Source organism: Gorilla gorilla, chromosome 11, assembly GCF_029281585.2.
Source record: "Gorilla gorilla gorilla isolate KB3781 chromosome 11, NHGRI_mGorGor1-v2.1_pri, whole genome shotgun sequence".
In the NCBI taxonomy this organism is placed as follows: Eukaryota; Metazoa; Chordata; class Mammalia; order Primates; family Hominidae; genus Gorilla; species Gorilla gorilla.
In genome coordinates this window covers 50,381,268-50,393,292 of record NC_073235.2, presented here as the reverse complement: position 1 = coordinate 50,393,292, position 12,025 = coordinate 50,381,268, and the positions used below count along the sequence as shown (strand labels likewise).

General features: G+C 34.5%; 1 protein-coding gene and 1 pseudogene across 2 annotated transcripts in view; both read right to left on the bottom strand.

Annotated features, from left to right (window-relative positions):
- The window catches only part of ACVR2A (activin A receptor type 2A), an 86,371-nt gene that overhangs the window by 47,771 nt on the left and 26,575 nt on the right, over nt 1–12,025 (bottom strand). The window lies entirely within an intron of this gene.
- Nucleotides 5,589–5,704, bottom strand: LOC115933826 (uncharacterized; annotated as a pseudogene).

The window sequence follows — 12,025 nt, the reverse complement described above, 5'->3', positions numbered from 1 at the left end:
GATATCCTTTCTTTTCTATATTGATACACATCCTAGAGGCAGTTACCTTTCCTATTTCGCTGCCCTGGGTTGCTTTCAAGTGCTATGAAAGGTAACACTGTTCAAAAGTTATCATAAAGTCCACACTGTCCCAAAAGACTTTTGATAGACAAGTTAGATATATGAAGAAAGAGAATAAATTTTCAAATAAAATTTCTGCATTGGCCATACAACATTTTAGGCCCTGTCAATCTAATTTTTTTTTTTTTAACTAAGCCCCTTCCCATCACCAATCACTTCTAAAGGAAAACACAAACATTGTCTGGCTTTCTTCCCAGAAATTTTTTTTCCTCTTGTCTGTAATACCCCATACTTAGTACTTACTATCAGTCTGACAAAACATTACAAGATTCCATCCATCTAACTAAAGTAATATATTTCTATTACTAAACTAAAAGCACAACTAGCACAGAATAAACTAAAAATATAAACATTATATGTTGTGGCACTAGACAATGTGCATGTGGCATGTGTAAGGAGAGTAAAAATACTTGGAAGTCAACATTTAACCACTAGTTACTTAGGGACTTCTTTTTGTTGCTGTTTTCCTTTGAGACAGAGTCTCACTCTGTTGTTCAGGCTGGAGTGCAGTGGCCCAATCTTAGCGGCTCACTACAACCTCTGCCTCCCAGGTTCAAGCGATTCTCCTGCCTCAAACTCCCAAATGGCTGGAATTACAGGCGCACGCCACCACACCCAGCTAATTTTTGTATTTTTGGTAGAGACAGGGTTTTGCCATGTTGGCCAGGCTGGTCTCGAACTCCTGACCTTAAGTGATCCGCCCCACTGGGCCTCCCAAAGTACTGGGATTACAGTCATGAGCAACTGCATCTAGCCTTATTTAAGGACTTCTAATGTTAATTCCTGACAAATTACAAAGGCAAGCATCTAAAACGTATTTCGATATTGTTAACACTTAAATGACTAATTATCCCCACATAGATGGCTCCAAATAAATATATATCTACCTGGATACAGACCAAAATTTGAATAACTCAATCAATTTCTCAAATCTCTTTCTTAAAATGCCTCGACATAAAAGTTTTAGAGTCCCAAAGAGAGTAGCAAATTTGTAATGGTAGAATTTCCTTTTATAAAAGAGACAAGCAGCCACCCTTTTAAAATAATTCTTAATAGTTTGTTTCTTAATTCACTTAAATTTTAGATCCAGTTCAACACAAATGGTACATTTTTGTATTAACAAAATTTTTAGAGGACTTAAATTTCTTAAACCTTTCTCTAAATACAGAAGATACTCTACACAGGGCTTGTTGTTACTTAGTTTAGTAATTGAATGCAGGTTAGTTAGCATCTTTTTTTCCTATCCTCTCACAAACTTAATGATAGACAAGTTAGATATATGAAAAAAGAATAAATTTTCAAATAAAATTTCTGTATTGGCAATGCAACATTTTAGGCCCTGTCAATCTAATATTAAAAAAACCACACACACACACACACACACACACACACACACACACAAAGCAGCTTCTTGAGAGGAGAAAAAAAAAGATGCTAACTAACCTGCATTCAATTACTAAATAACTAGACATCCATTATAATGTTTTCTCCAAAAAGACCTAAAGGAAAGAAAAAAAAAAATTCAAGTCACAGATACAGACACATTGATGTACAGGCAGAAAAATTACAATATGAAGGCATCACAACCAAGAATCATTTCATCTTTAAAGGTAACTGTTCTAACACTCTTAAGAAATGACTTGACATCTTTTTGGGAAGAAATATACTTCAAATTGTTATTATTTGGTTGGTAGCCCAGAACAAAGACATTGATTTTAAAATCAACTATCAAAAAACTTCACTTTCCTAAATACAAAAAGTATATATAGAACAACAGGAACCAGGAAAAGAGCAAATCACAAAACTTCGGATTTATCATTCAACTGAATAACACCTGGGACCACATTTAGGACTGCTTTGCTAGGACAGGCCAAGAAAGCCTGAAAATGTTCCAGATCTCAACTTCCCTGTGCCTTTTTAATAATTAAAAATGGGGTAGGGGAAATGGTTTTAAGAAAAGACCTGCTTTCTTCTCATTTTAACCAATATAAGTAAGCTTCTCATAACATTATAAAAGGGATAGATTTCCATTAAACAAAGAGGGAAAAATAGGAGCCCAATGTTTTCCCCTTCAGAATGAGAAAATTTTACCCTTTCTAGCCCTTCCACCCCTGGGCAGGACACTTTGAAATCTATCCTGGTGACATGCTACAAGAAATCTTAGAGGACACTATGTCTTTCACACAGGTACAGCATCTTCTGCATTCAACAAATATCTAATGCTGTCATACTAGTTGCAGGCACTTTGACACCTAGGTATTAAGCAGAAATAGTAAAAAAGTAATTCCAAAGTTTAAGAAATAGCTAACTTCTTGAAAGGAAGAGAAAAATGAGAAGCTCAGTTTTCAAAAGGCACAACAAGTAGAAAGTAAAAGAACTCACAAATCTTTCAATAATTTTGAAACTCAACTAAGGCCTATTCTAATTTATCCTGCAAGGTAAGACAGAAGGAAGACATGATAGACAAGTAACCAGAAGATCATAAAGACAGAGGATTTCAAGTATACATCTTTATCAAGGTACTTTATTATTTTTAAAATCATGTTAATACCTCTGGAAAGAGTAGATTTTTGCCTTAAAATTGACTTTAGAAAATAAAAAGATTAATAAAGAAATATAAAAAAATGATTGAAGTATCCTGAGTTGGCATTAAAAAATGTTTACTGGGGCCAGGCACAGTGGCTCATGCCTGTAATCCCAATACTTTGGAAGGCAGAGGTGTGAGAATTACGCACAGGAGTTCAACACCAGCCTAAGCAACATAGCAAGAACCTGCTATAAAAAAATTTTTTTTAATTAAAAAATGCTTACTAGTCATCACTGCTTGATAATACAGAGCAGCAACCATAACAGCTTCTTGATGGTAGGTAGTAATGATACCTTAGAAAGTAAATAAACCCTCTATAAAGGAATTCATATTAGTCATAAAGGTATCACCCATTTATACTAGCACTCTTAATCAGTAAAACAATAAAACCATGTTATCTAGCTTGTCAAATGAGAATTTATAGAGAATTGAAACAACAACAAAAAAGAACATCAGGGAAGAGGTTTAAGGCATAAGCATTAGAATTAGAAAATCTAAGTTAGATTTTTAAAGAATGTGAGTATCACTGGAAGGTTATTATTGCAAGTCACCAACATCTCTCCCTGGACTATAGCAACAGCCTCTTTAACTGATCTCCCAGCTTCCATTTTATCCCACCCAATCAGTTCTTCATTCAGAAGTCAGACAATTTACTAAAGCAAACAAAATCAAGTCACTACCCCAACTTAAAGCCATTCAATGGCTTCCCACTACCCTTGGCCTTAAAATCAAAATCTTTAACAAATCTTACAGGCCTTTCCACAGTTTGGCTCTTCTTTAGCCTCAACTCACATCAGACAAGTGGACACTCTTTGAACATAAACTATCTCAGGCCTTGATACATTCTTTGTACCACTTTCTCCCCATCCCTAACTTCCTTTTAATAGGTGAGATAATGGAGTGGACTAAAACATTGAGAAAAAGTTTGAAAAAGTTTGCTATGGTTTAAATGTTCACCCCTTCCAAAATTTATGTTGAAATTTAATTGCGAATGTATTGAGAGGTGGGGCCTAATGGGTGGCGTTTAGGTCACAGATTATTGCCATTATAAAAAGGGCTTTTAGGAGTGGGCTGTCTCTTGTCCTTCTGCCCTCTGCCCTGTGAGGACACAGTAAACAGACCCACACCTGATGCCTTTGCCTTGATCTTGGAGTCTCCAGAACTGTAAGAGAAGAAATTTCTGTTCTTTATAAATTACCTCCTCTCAGGTATTCTGTAATAGCAACACAAAACAGAGTAAAACAAAGTTGAAAAACAGTTATCACCAGTTCACAAAATGAAATGAAAAAAAGCAAAATATCATCTCTAATTTGCAAATACTTCTTAAACCACTGAAAACAGTTTGATTGCATTTAGTAAGTTTGAAAAACATACATTTACCATATGGTCTACTCCCAAGAAACTATCATACTATTCTCTAAACTCTTAAAAAATTAAAATAATCAGTTAAGCTTATATGATTTTTCTATAACCATTACCTTTTCCTCCAAAAAAAGATTTTTTTTTTTTAGACAGGTCTCTTTCTGTCACCCAGGCTGGAGTGCAGTGGCATGGTAACAATTCACTGCAGCCTTAACCTGCTGGGCTCAATTGATCTTCCCACCCTAGCCTCCTAAATGGCTGGGACTGCAGGTGGCTGCCACCACACCAGCTTTTTTTTGTATTTTTTTGTAGAGACAGGGTTTTGCCATGTTGCCCAGGCTAGTCTCAAACTTCTGGGCTCAAGCAATCCACCAACCTCGGCCTCCTGAAGTGCTGGAATTACAGGCATGAGCCACCATGCCCAGCCTAGGAAAGACTTTAATAACCTTTCTCTAAAAATCCCTAAGTCACTGTAACACAAAACAAGGGCAGTCTTCCCCTCAAACTCAGAGAAAAGGCAACCAAAAATTTCAGATAGACATTCTAAATCAGATAAATATCTAAATCTAGTTCATAGTTCCTGGCCTCTTTCTTAATAAAGAAAAAAAAAGTAAAAGTCTTATTTGTAAAAGTCATGTCTGTCCACTTTAAAGGTAAAAATCTCAACCCAACACCTTTCAACAATCACCAAAGTTGTTTTCGATACTGGCTTATGTAAGTACTATAAAAGAAGAGTAGCAGGAATAATAAAATCAGATTCACACACATGTTTTTGCTTAATATTCCAAAGTATATTTAATTTAAATCTTTCACGTTTACAATTAAAAACATTTCCTCCAAATCCAGCTTAATTCTTTGTCTTGTAAACCAAAATAAAAAATTTTTCTCTGACACTTTTATAGTCTTGCTATATTAACACTGCCTAAAATCTAACAAAAAGACAGTTCTGTCCTATGTTAATTACCACAAAGAATTATTTTAATAGTAGCTCTATAGATTTTGCCCTCATAATTTAATGGAAAAAAAATCACATACTACAGGCAACAGCTTCTACTATAAGTATTCACATTTCTCTGTATAGTCGGTAATTGAGAAATACAGTTTTCAAAGAGTAAAAAAAGCAGCATGATAAATGTAAAGTTTAAAGCAAGGATCAAAGTTACAGCAGAACACAGATAAGACACAGCAACAGAACATGGACAACACAGTCTAGACTAGCCCCCTACAGAAACAGAAAGCTTTCATACAAACATCTGTAAAGCCTATTACTCACATTTAGTTTACAAATTTTATCAACTTCACTAATATAACTTTCACTTGAAAGGTCATGTTTACTTCAACAATAATCAATGACTGATAAGTTTTACTATCTATGTGAACTAATAAAATAAGAAAAACTGTTTACTAAGCAAAGAGTAAAAGCAATTTTTTGTTCAGAAAAAGTAGAACTAAAGAATAATAAACAAAGTTTAACTTCTTACTTTAAATTCAATAGTGGAAGAGTTAAATTAACAAGGTGATATATCTTTCTTTGCTTATGTTCTTCATGAATTTGTATGGCATCCTTGACCAGGGGCCATGCTAATGTTTTCTCTATTATTCCGATATTAGTATATGTGCTGCCAAAGCAAGCACCTTGCTTATGTTTTAATAAAACAAATGTCTTGAAAAAAACTTTGTGACTTTTGTTAACCTATCCTGAATGTCATTCCCCCATTTCTTTCCTCAGAGAAATGTTTACATCCATCATTTTCTTAAAAAACAAAGATCCACAGAACCATAATAATTATTGGGAACTGTTCCCAGTCTTCTATTAGTGAAACATTTAAACATAAGACAAAAAAATTCTTACTAGTGGGCCACTGAAAGATACCAAAAGATTCAAAAAAGTTCAAATAATAGGTCACTTTTCTCCATGTTAAAAGCTACTTTTGGAATGCCAAAAACTAAATAAGGCCACAGCTGGCCAACTTTTACGTTCAGGTCCACCCAGAGCATAAAATCCTGCGATTAAGACACGTGTAGAAAAAAGTAAAAGAATAGAGAGACACAGCAGCTTTACTAATAAGGCTACCAGTTATCCCTTTTCAAACTCAGTGGCATATCTGTGCAATGAGGACATGGTGAAGGGACAGGAGCAACACACAGAAGAAGACAAAATGTAGTTGAAAGGACACAATGAACAACTGTGTCTATCAGAACTGCTCTCAATTTAAGCAACTGGCTGGCAGATGAGTCAGGGGTCACCAATTCTAATCCCTGGCCCTCCACTAAATTTTAAGACCAATTCCTAGTGGAACTCACATATCCTCTCCTTGTTTATCACTTTCATCCACCTGCTCCAATTTCTAATAAAGAACAATTCTGCTTTTTAAAAACAAATTAAGAAGAGGAAACAACTGCAATGAAAGAGCCCAAGAGGAACTTACATATCTACAGGTGTTAAAATCCCTTGTAAGTCTGATGAAGTGAATGACAGTGATAGGCTGATGAGAATTATGTCCCTAGGTGCCACACAGTCCAAGATCTCAGCCTTTAATATTAGCATTTTAAAAATATAAATAAGCAATTTATGGCATATACCTCAACCTTGAGGCATATGCCTCAAGGCATAATTTTGGGGTAAATACCTAAAAGAAAAAACAGCAACAATGGTATAAAGAAAATGGGTTTTATTAAACCAAATTTAAATTTTTTGCTCACTTTTGATACATTTTAAATTTTCTTTTAGAAGCTGTTTTATTCATTTTGTATTTATACTATACAATAAAAAAGAAAAGCAAGAAGTCATGGAAGCCAAAAAAGTGAGACAAATTACAAGAATAGAATAACAGTGAGTAGACTGTTTAAATGAGGAAGAGGAAAGAGGACCAAAAACTGAGGATTGAAGGCAATGAAGGCAATGACAGTATCATTTAACGCTTTTAAGAGGTGAACACTAGCGCTGTAGAAGATGCTTGCAAGAGCACAGTACTCGGTATCCAATAAAGCTCAATAGTTTTTCTTAATATAAGTACTTTTTCTTAACAGAAGTACACTGTCTATTCTATTTCTGCTTCCCTGTTTATTTTGCCACATAATCTTTCACAGTTTTCTGTAATGGATGGTAATGTTTCTAGATCCCTGAAGCTAACCTAAAAGGGAAGGCTGAGAAGTATAAACTTTGAGAGGTTACATGTCTTATGATCTTCCTTTTTATAAAAATGTTTTCTGTAATACTAAACACTTGTAACCTGTGGATGGTAGGTTTGTCCCTTTATCTGACATCTGTGCTAATATCATCTTCAGTTCCTATGTGAAACATACACCAACATACATGGAGTTCTGGTGTACATTTATTTGTTCATTTTCAAGCTGGAAGCATACCATTCCTAATTTATTTTATGTAGACAGTACCTACATATTTATGCCTCTGGAGGTAATAAGAAACAGAGCAATGTTTCTCACAGTGCACAACCTCCATCAAAATCATCAAAATGCTGATTTCCAGGCCTATTCCAGACGCAGTGAAATTTTCTCAAAGTGTACTGTTCGTCTGGGGCTCTGCATTTTTAATAAGCAGTTTTTTTATTTCCACAGGGGAAAAAAGAGATTCTATTAGTTATGTTTAGGATTAAATAAAAATTTTTAAAGCACAAAACACTGTAATGAACACAAAGTAGTTACACTGCTCAATAAGAGAGCATATATATCTCTCTGGAAATGGAGAAAATGGGAGATTGTATTTTATCCCCATAAAGTACACTCACGGTAGGGTGGCTTTTTGTTCTGGGTTGGTTTTATCATTAATTGAGAGCAGAAGAGGTTAACTGACGGAAAAGAGTATTATGGGTAGATTACAGATAATCCTTAAACAGAACAATCTACCTTAAATGATTAATGAGTTACAGAGATTGTGAGAAAAAAATTTATAATACAGACATACTCTAAACCTCTAAATTTAAAGATATTAATATTTCAAATTATATATCCATCTGGTTTGAACGTCTATAATCCCGCTTCGCCTCTACACAAGTAAAATAAGCAAAAAATTAAATGTGGATGAAAGAGATAAAAATAAGCTCATAATTTGGTGGACAGGAAATTTGTCATTAAAAACTACTTAATGACAACTATGAGCCACCTAGACTCACCTAGTACAGAAAAGTCACTGCCCTTTAGATGTTACAATCTACAGGAGTCTAAACTTCAAATATCTTTTAACTTAAACCTACTTTTACAAACTTAAAAATATCTTATTTCATCCCCCACAACAATCCTATGTTGTAAACAGGAATAGGTATTATTATTCCTACCCAACTCCTACTCTAGATTAACACAGTGCGTAGTAGATTCATCTTGAACCAAACCAGATCTTAGAATCATCCATTCTAGTGGTTCTCCAATTGGATGTGATATGCAACAGCTATATTTGAGTGTTAAATAAAACTTCCTTGGCTCTACTCTCAGAGACTGACTGAGCAGCCCTAACGTGCAGCTCAAGAATCTGTATTTTTATCTAACAACCAAAGTGATTCTAATGCCAGAGGTCCTCACACCACTGTTTGAGAAATAATCAAGTCCTACTAAGACCCAGACAGATGAAGTGATTAGGTCATTATATGGTGGAGCTGAGCCTCAATCCCAGACGTCTGTCCTCATTTTTGTTATCAACACCAATCACAAAATGAGACTTAGAAACTTCTTTCTTCACCTAATAGGAATTATGTATAAAGAAATTTCATCAACTACTGATCAAGAGATTTCACCAAGCTGAACTCTGAAAACTGCTTTAAGGGGTAACAACTTAGAAGATGTGATATAAACATGTATTCCAAGAAAACACAATGGTAACTCTTTTTTTCCCCTCTGGACATCCCAAACTAAGACAAATAACAGGAAGATGTGTCATACTAGTCAAAGTTGCTACATATATAATCTCATTTAATCCATGTAATTCTATGAAGTAGGTGTTTCTGCCCATTTTATGGATGAAAAAACTGAGACTTGGATAATTGTAACTTGCAAAGAAATACAAAGTTAAGTGGTCAAGACTGGATTAAAGTTAAGCGCATGAGCTCTTAACCACTTATATACTGTGACCAAAGTCCCTATCACTAGGTCCTATCTTATTTCACTGTCAAAGCAATAAATTCTGATATAGTATTCTGCCTAATCTTTCATTTGCTCTTAAGTCGTATTCTGCCTAATCTTTCATTTGCTCTTAAGTCACCAAGAACTTTGTCCAGTTCTTACTTTACAAAAATCAATCATTTACCTCAGACTCTTCCTCTCTACTATATTAGCATAATTCATCCTCCATGCCACCCTGCTATCCACATTATTCCTCTGCAATCAATTTTATCTGCTGATCTCAATGGCTTCTCTTGTGTTTCATGAATAACTACTTCTCTCCTCCAGGCTACATAGACACAGCCTAGGCTAAAAAGCCCTTGGATGAAAAAGATGTTTTTCTTAAAAAGAACCAACTATTATATTTTGGCCTTGTCATAGAATATTAACCATTGTCAAGTTCTGCCGTTTCCTATTTTCATTTTCTTTTGAATCTCTGCCATTCTCATCTTCCAAATGGTTTCACCATCATCAAAGTTTCATTTCACACCAGTTTCTGACTCTCTCCCAAAAGTATATAATTTCCTATAGAATTCCCTGCACAAGGTCTACCTTAGAGATTCATATTTGCTCCTCTTATGCTTTCCCCAATTTCCTGGCATCATCACAATTTCACAATTTCACCAAATGCTCTAGACTTTAGCTGTCCAACACAGTAGCCACTAGCCATGTATAGTTAGAGTCCTAGAAAAGTGGCTAATATGAATTGAGATGTGCCGTAAGTACAAGATACACACTGGATTTCAAAAAATTAGTACCAAAAAAACGCACATTAATCATGTTCATATTGATTATGCATTGAAATGATATTCTGAATATACTGTGTTGAATAAAATACATTACTAAAATTAATTTTATTTTAAAAACATTTAATGTGGCTACTCGAAAATCTGAAATTTCATTTTTTGGCTCATGTTTGCTGCTGGCATTGCATTTCTTTTGTAGCACCACTCTAGACACTCCATAGTGCTAAACTTGATTGTCCCAATGACCTCATTATAACCCATGCCATATGAGGCATTCTTATAACACAGCCACTCTATCTGTTCAATCATTTCCTCAATGTTGTATCAACTAGTTCATCCAATTAAAAAATCTAAAATGATGTCTCATCACAAATAATGTATGTGGGCATTTCAAGGAAAACAATAAGCTAACATGAATGTCTCCAATACAGGTGTCAAACAAATAGGCACAGGTGTCAAACAAATGAACACATAAACCACCTTCTTGCCTACCCTAGAAACAGTCCTATCTTGTACTTGGAAATTACTCTCTCAAGTAATTTCTGGAACTTTTCTTACTGCTTTCTCTCCTGTGTACTTAAAATGTGCCTCCAAGAAGGTAAAGTAATGGCTACCTCTAACAAAGGAAAAAGAAAATCCTGGAAACTATAGAAAGACAAGTATAACTTCTACTTGTAAAATATCTACATGTAAAACTAAATGCATACAAAATGCTGCGAGTTAAAAGATGTGTTATTAAGAAAAAAAATCATAATTTTCAGAAAGGATGCATTTAAACATCTACAACAAATCCTGCTCAACAAAATGACTCAGGGACCACAGACTTCTACCATGTTCATCTAGTAGCCTGTATGTCAAAGGAAGAGATCAACACTTCTTTAATTGTATGGGCCAAGAAATACATCATTGACAACTTTCTTGAATTTTCACAAGTGGCAGTGATAAACCAGAACATCAAATAAAAAAATCACTGCAGTCTATTGCTGCCAGACTGAAAAGGGGCAAGAGAGAGAAATGTCTGTTGAAAAGTATTCTGAAAATATGAAGCACAACATAAGGTAAGCTATCAATGCTTTAAATCAATTACACAACACATTGAATATCCATGATATTAACTTTCCATTAAGACATAATAAGCTTTTTGCATCAACGCATGGCTTACTTTTAATTGGGCTTTACATACTATGGCTAATGTGCAAAAATAATGTATGACTTTTTTTGGTAGATGCAAAAGTGGCAGGTGGAACACACTTAAGAAGTGAGCTATCAATCATTAAAATTTTGCTGTGGTAGAATAAATACATATCAAACCATGGGCTCCATATTTTCAATGCTAACTCAAAGGAGAAAATGGAAAATACGTGATCAGGTTTGTCACTATGTTGGGTAAAAGAACTTGCATCAGAGAACAAGCAATCTTCATAAATAAAAATCTGTAATACAGTAGGCATTCAACAAATTATTTTTCTCCTACTCATGCCAAAGATCAACGAACAAATGAAATCAAGTCATGAGGAATGCAAATGGGAGAAACAAGAGAAGAGAATGAGCAGAAAAATTAACAAGATGTCGATTAAAAGAAGAGCAAGAAGATGGCAATTTAAGCAGCTCTCTAGGTGACCCCAAAGAGTAGAAGGCAAGTTTGTCTTTAAAATGAAATCTTAACAGATGGCTAACAAGGAGACTTAGTCCTCAGAATATTACACAATGAGTTTTTCAACATATATCTGCTCAATTCCATTGAAACTGAAAAGGCAGTGCAAGGCGTAAGAGCAGCCATTCTATACTTTTGCTTGCTAGAACATACAGCAAACAGCATATTCTTTCTTTTTACTTTTTCTTCACAAAATATTGATATATCTGATATAAAAATGTACTTATAATTTTATACATACCTACGTAAATGCAGAGACATCTAGGCTAGATATTCTGCAAATTTTCTTATTTGAATAAAACCATGACCTAAAAGCAGATCAAATTAAATTATTTCTTGATGTCCCTTCAGGTTCTTAGAATTTAGGTATTAAAATGCAAAGAAAATTATTAGCAGGAGCTAAGTGCACAATAAAGCATATTCAACCACTAATTTAAGTAGTAT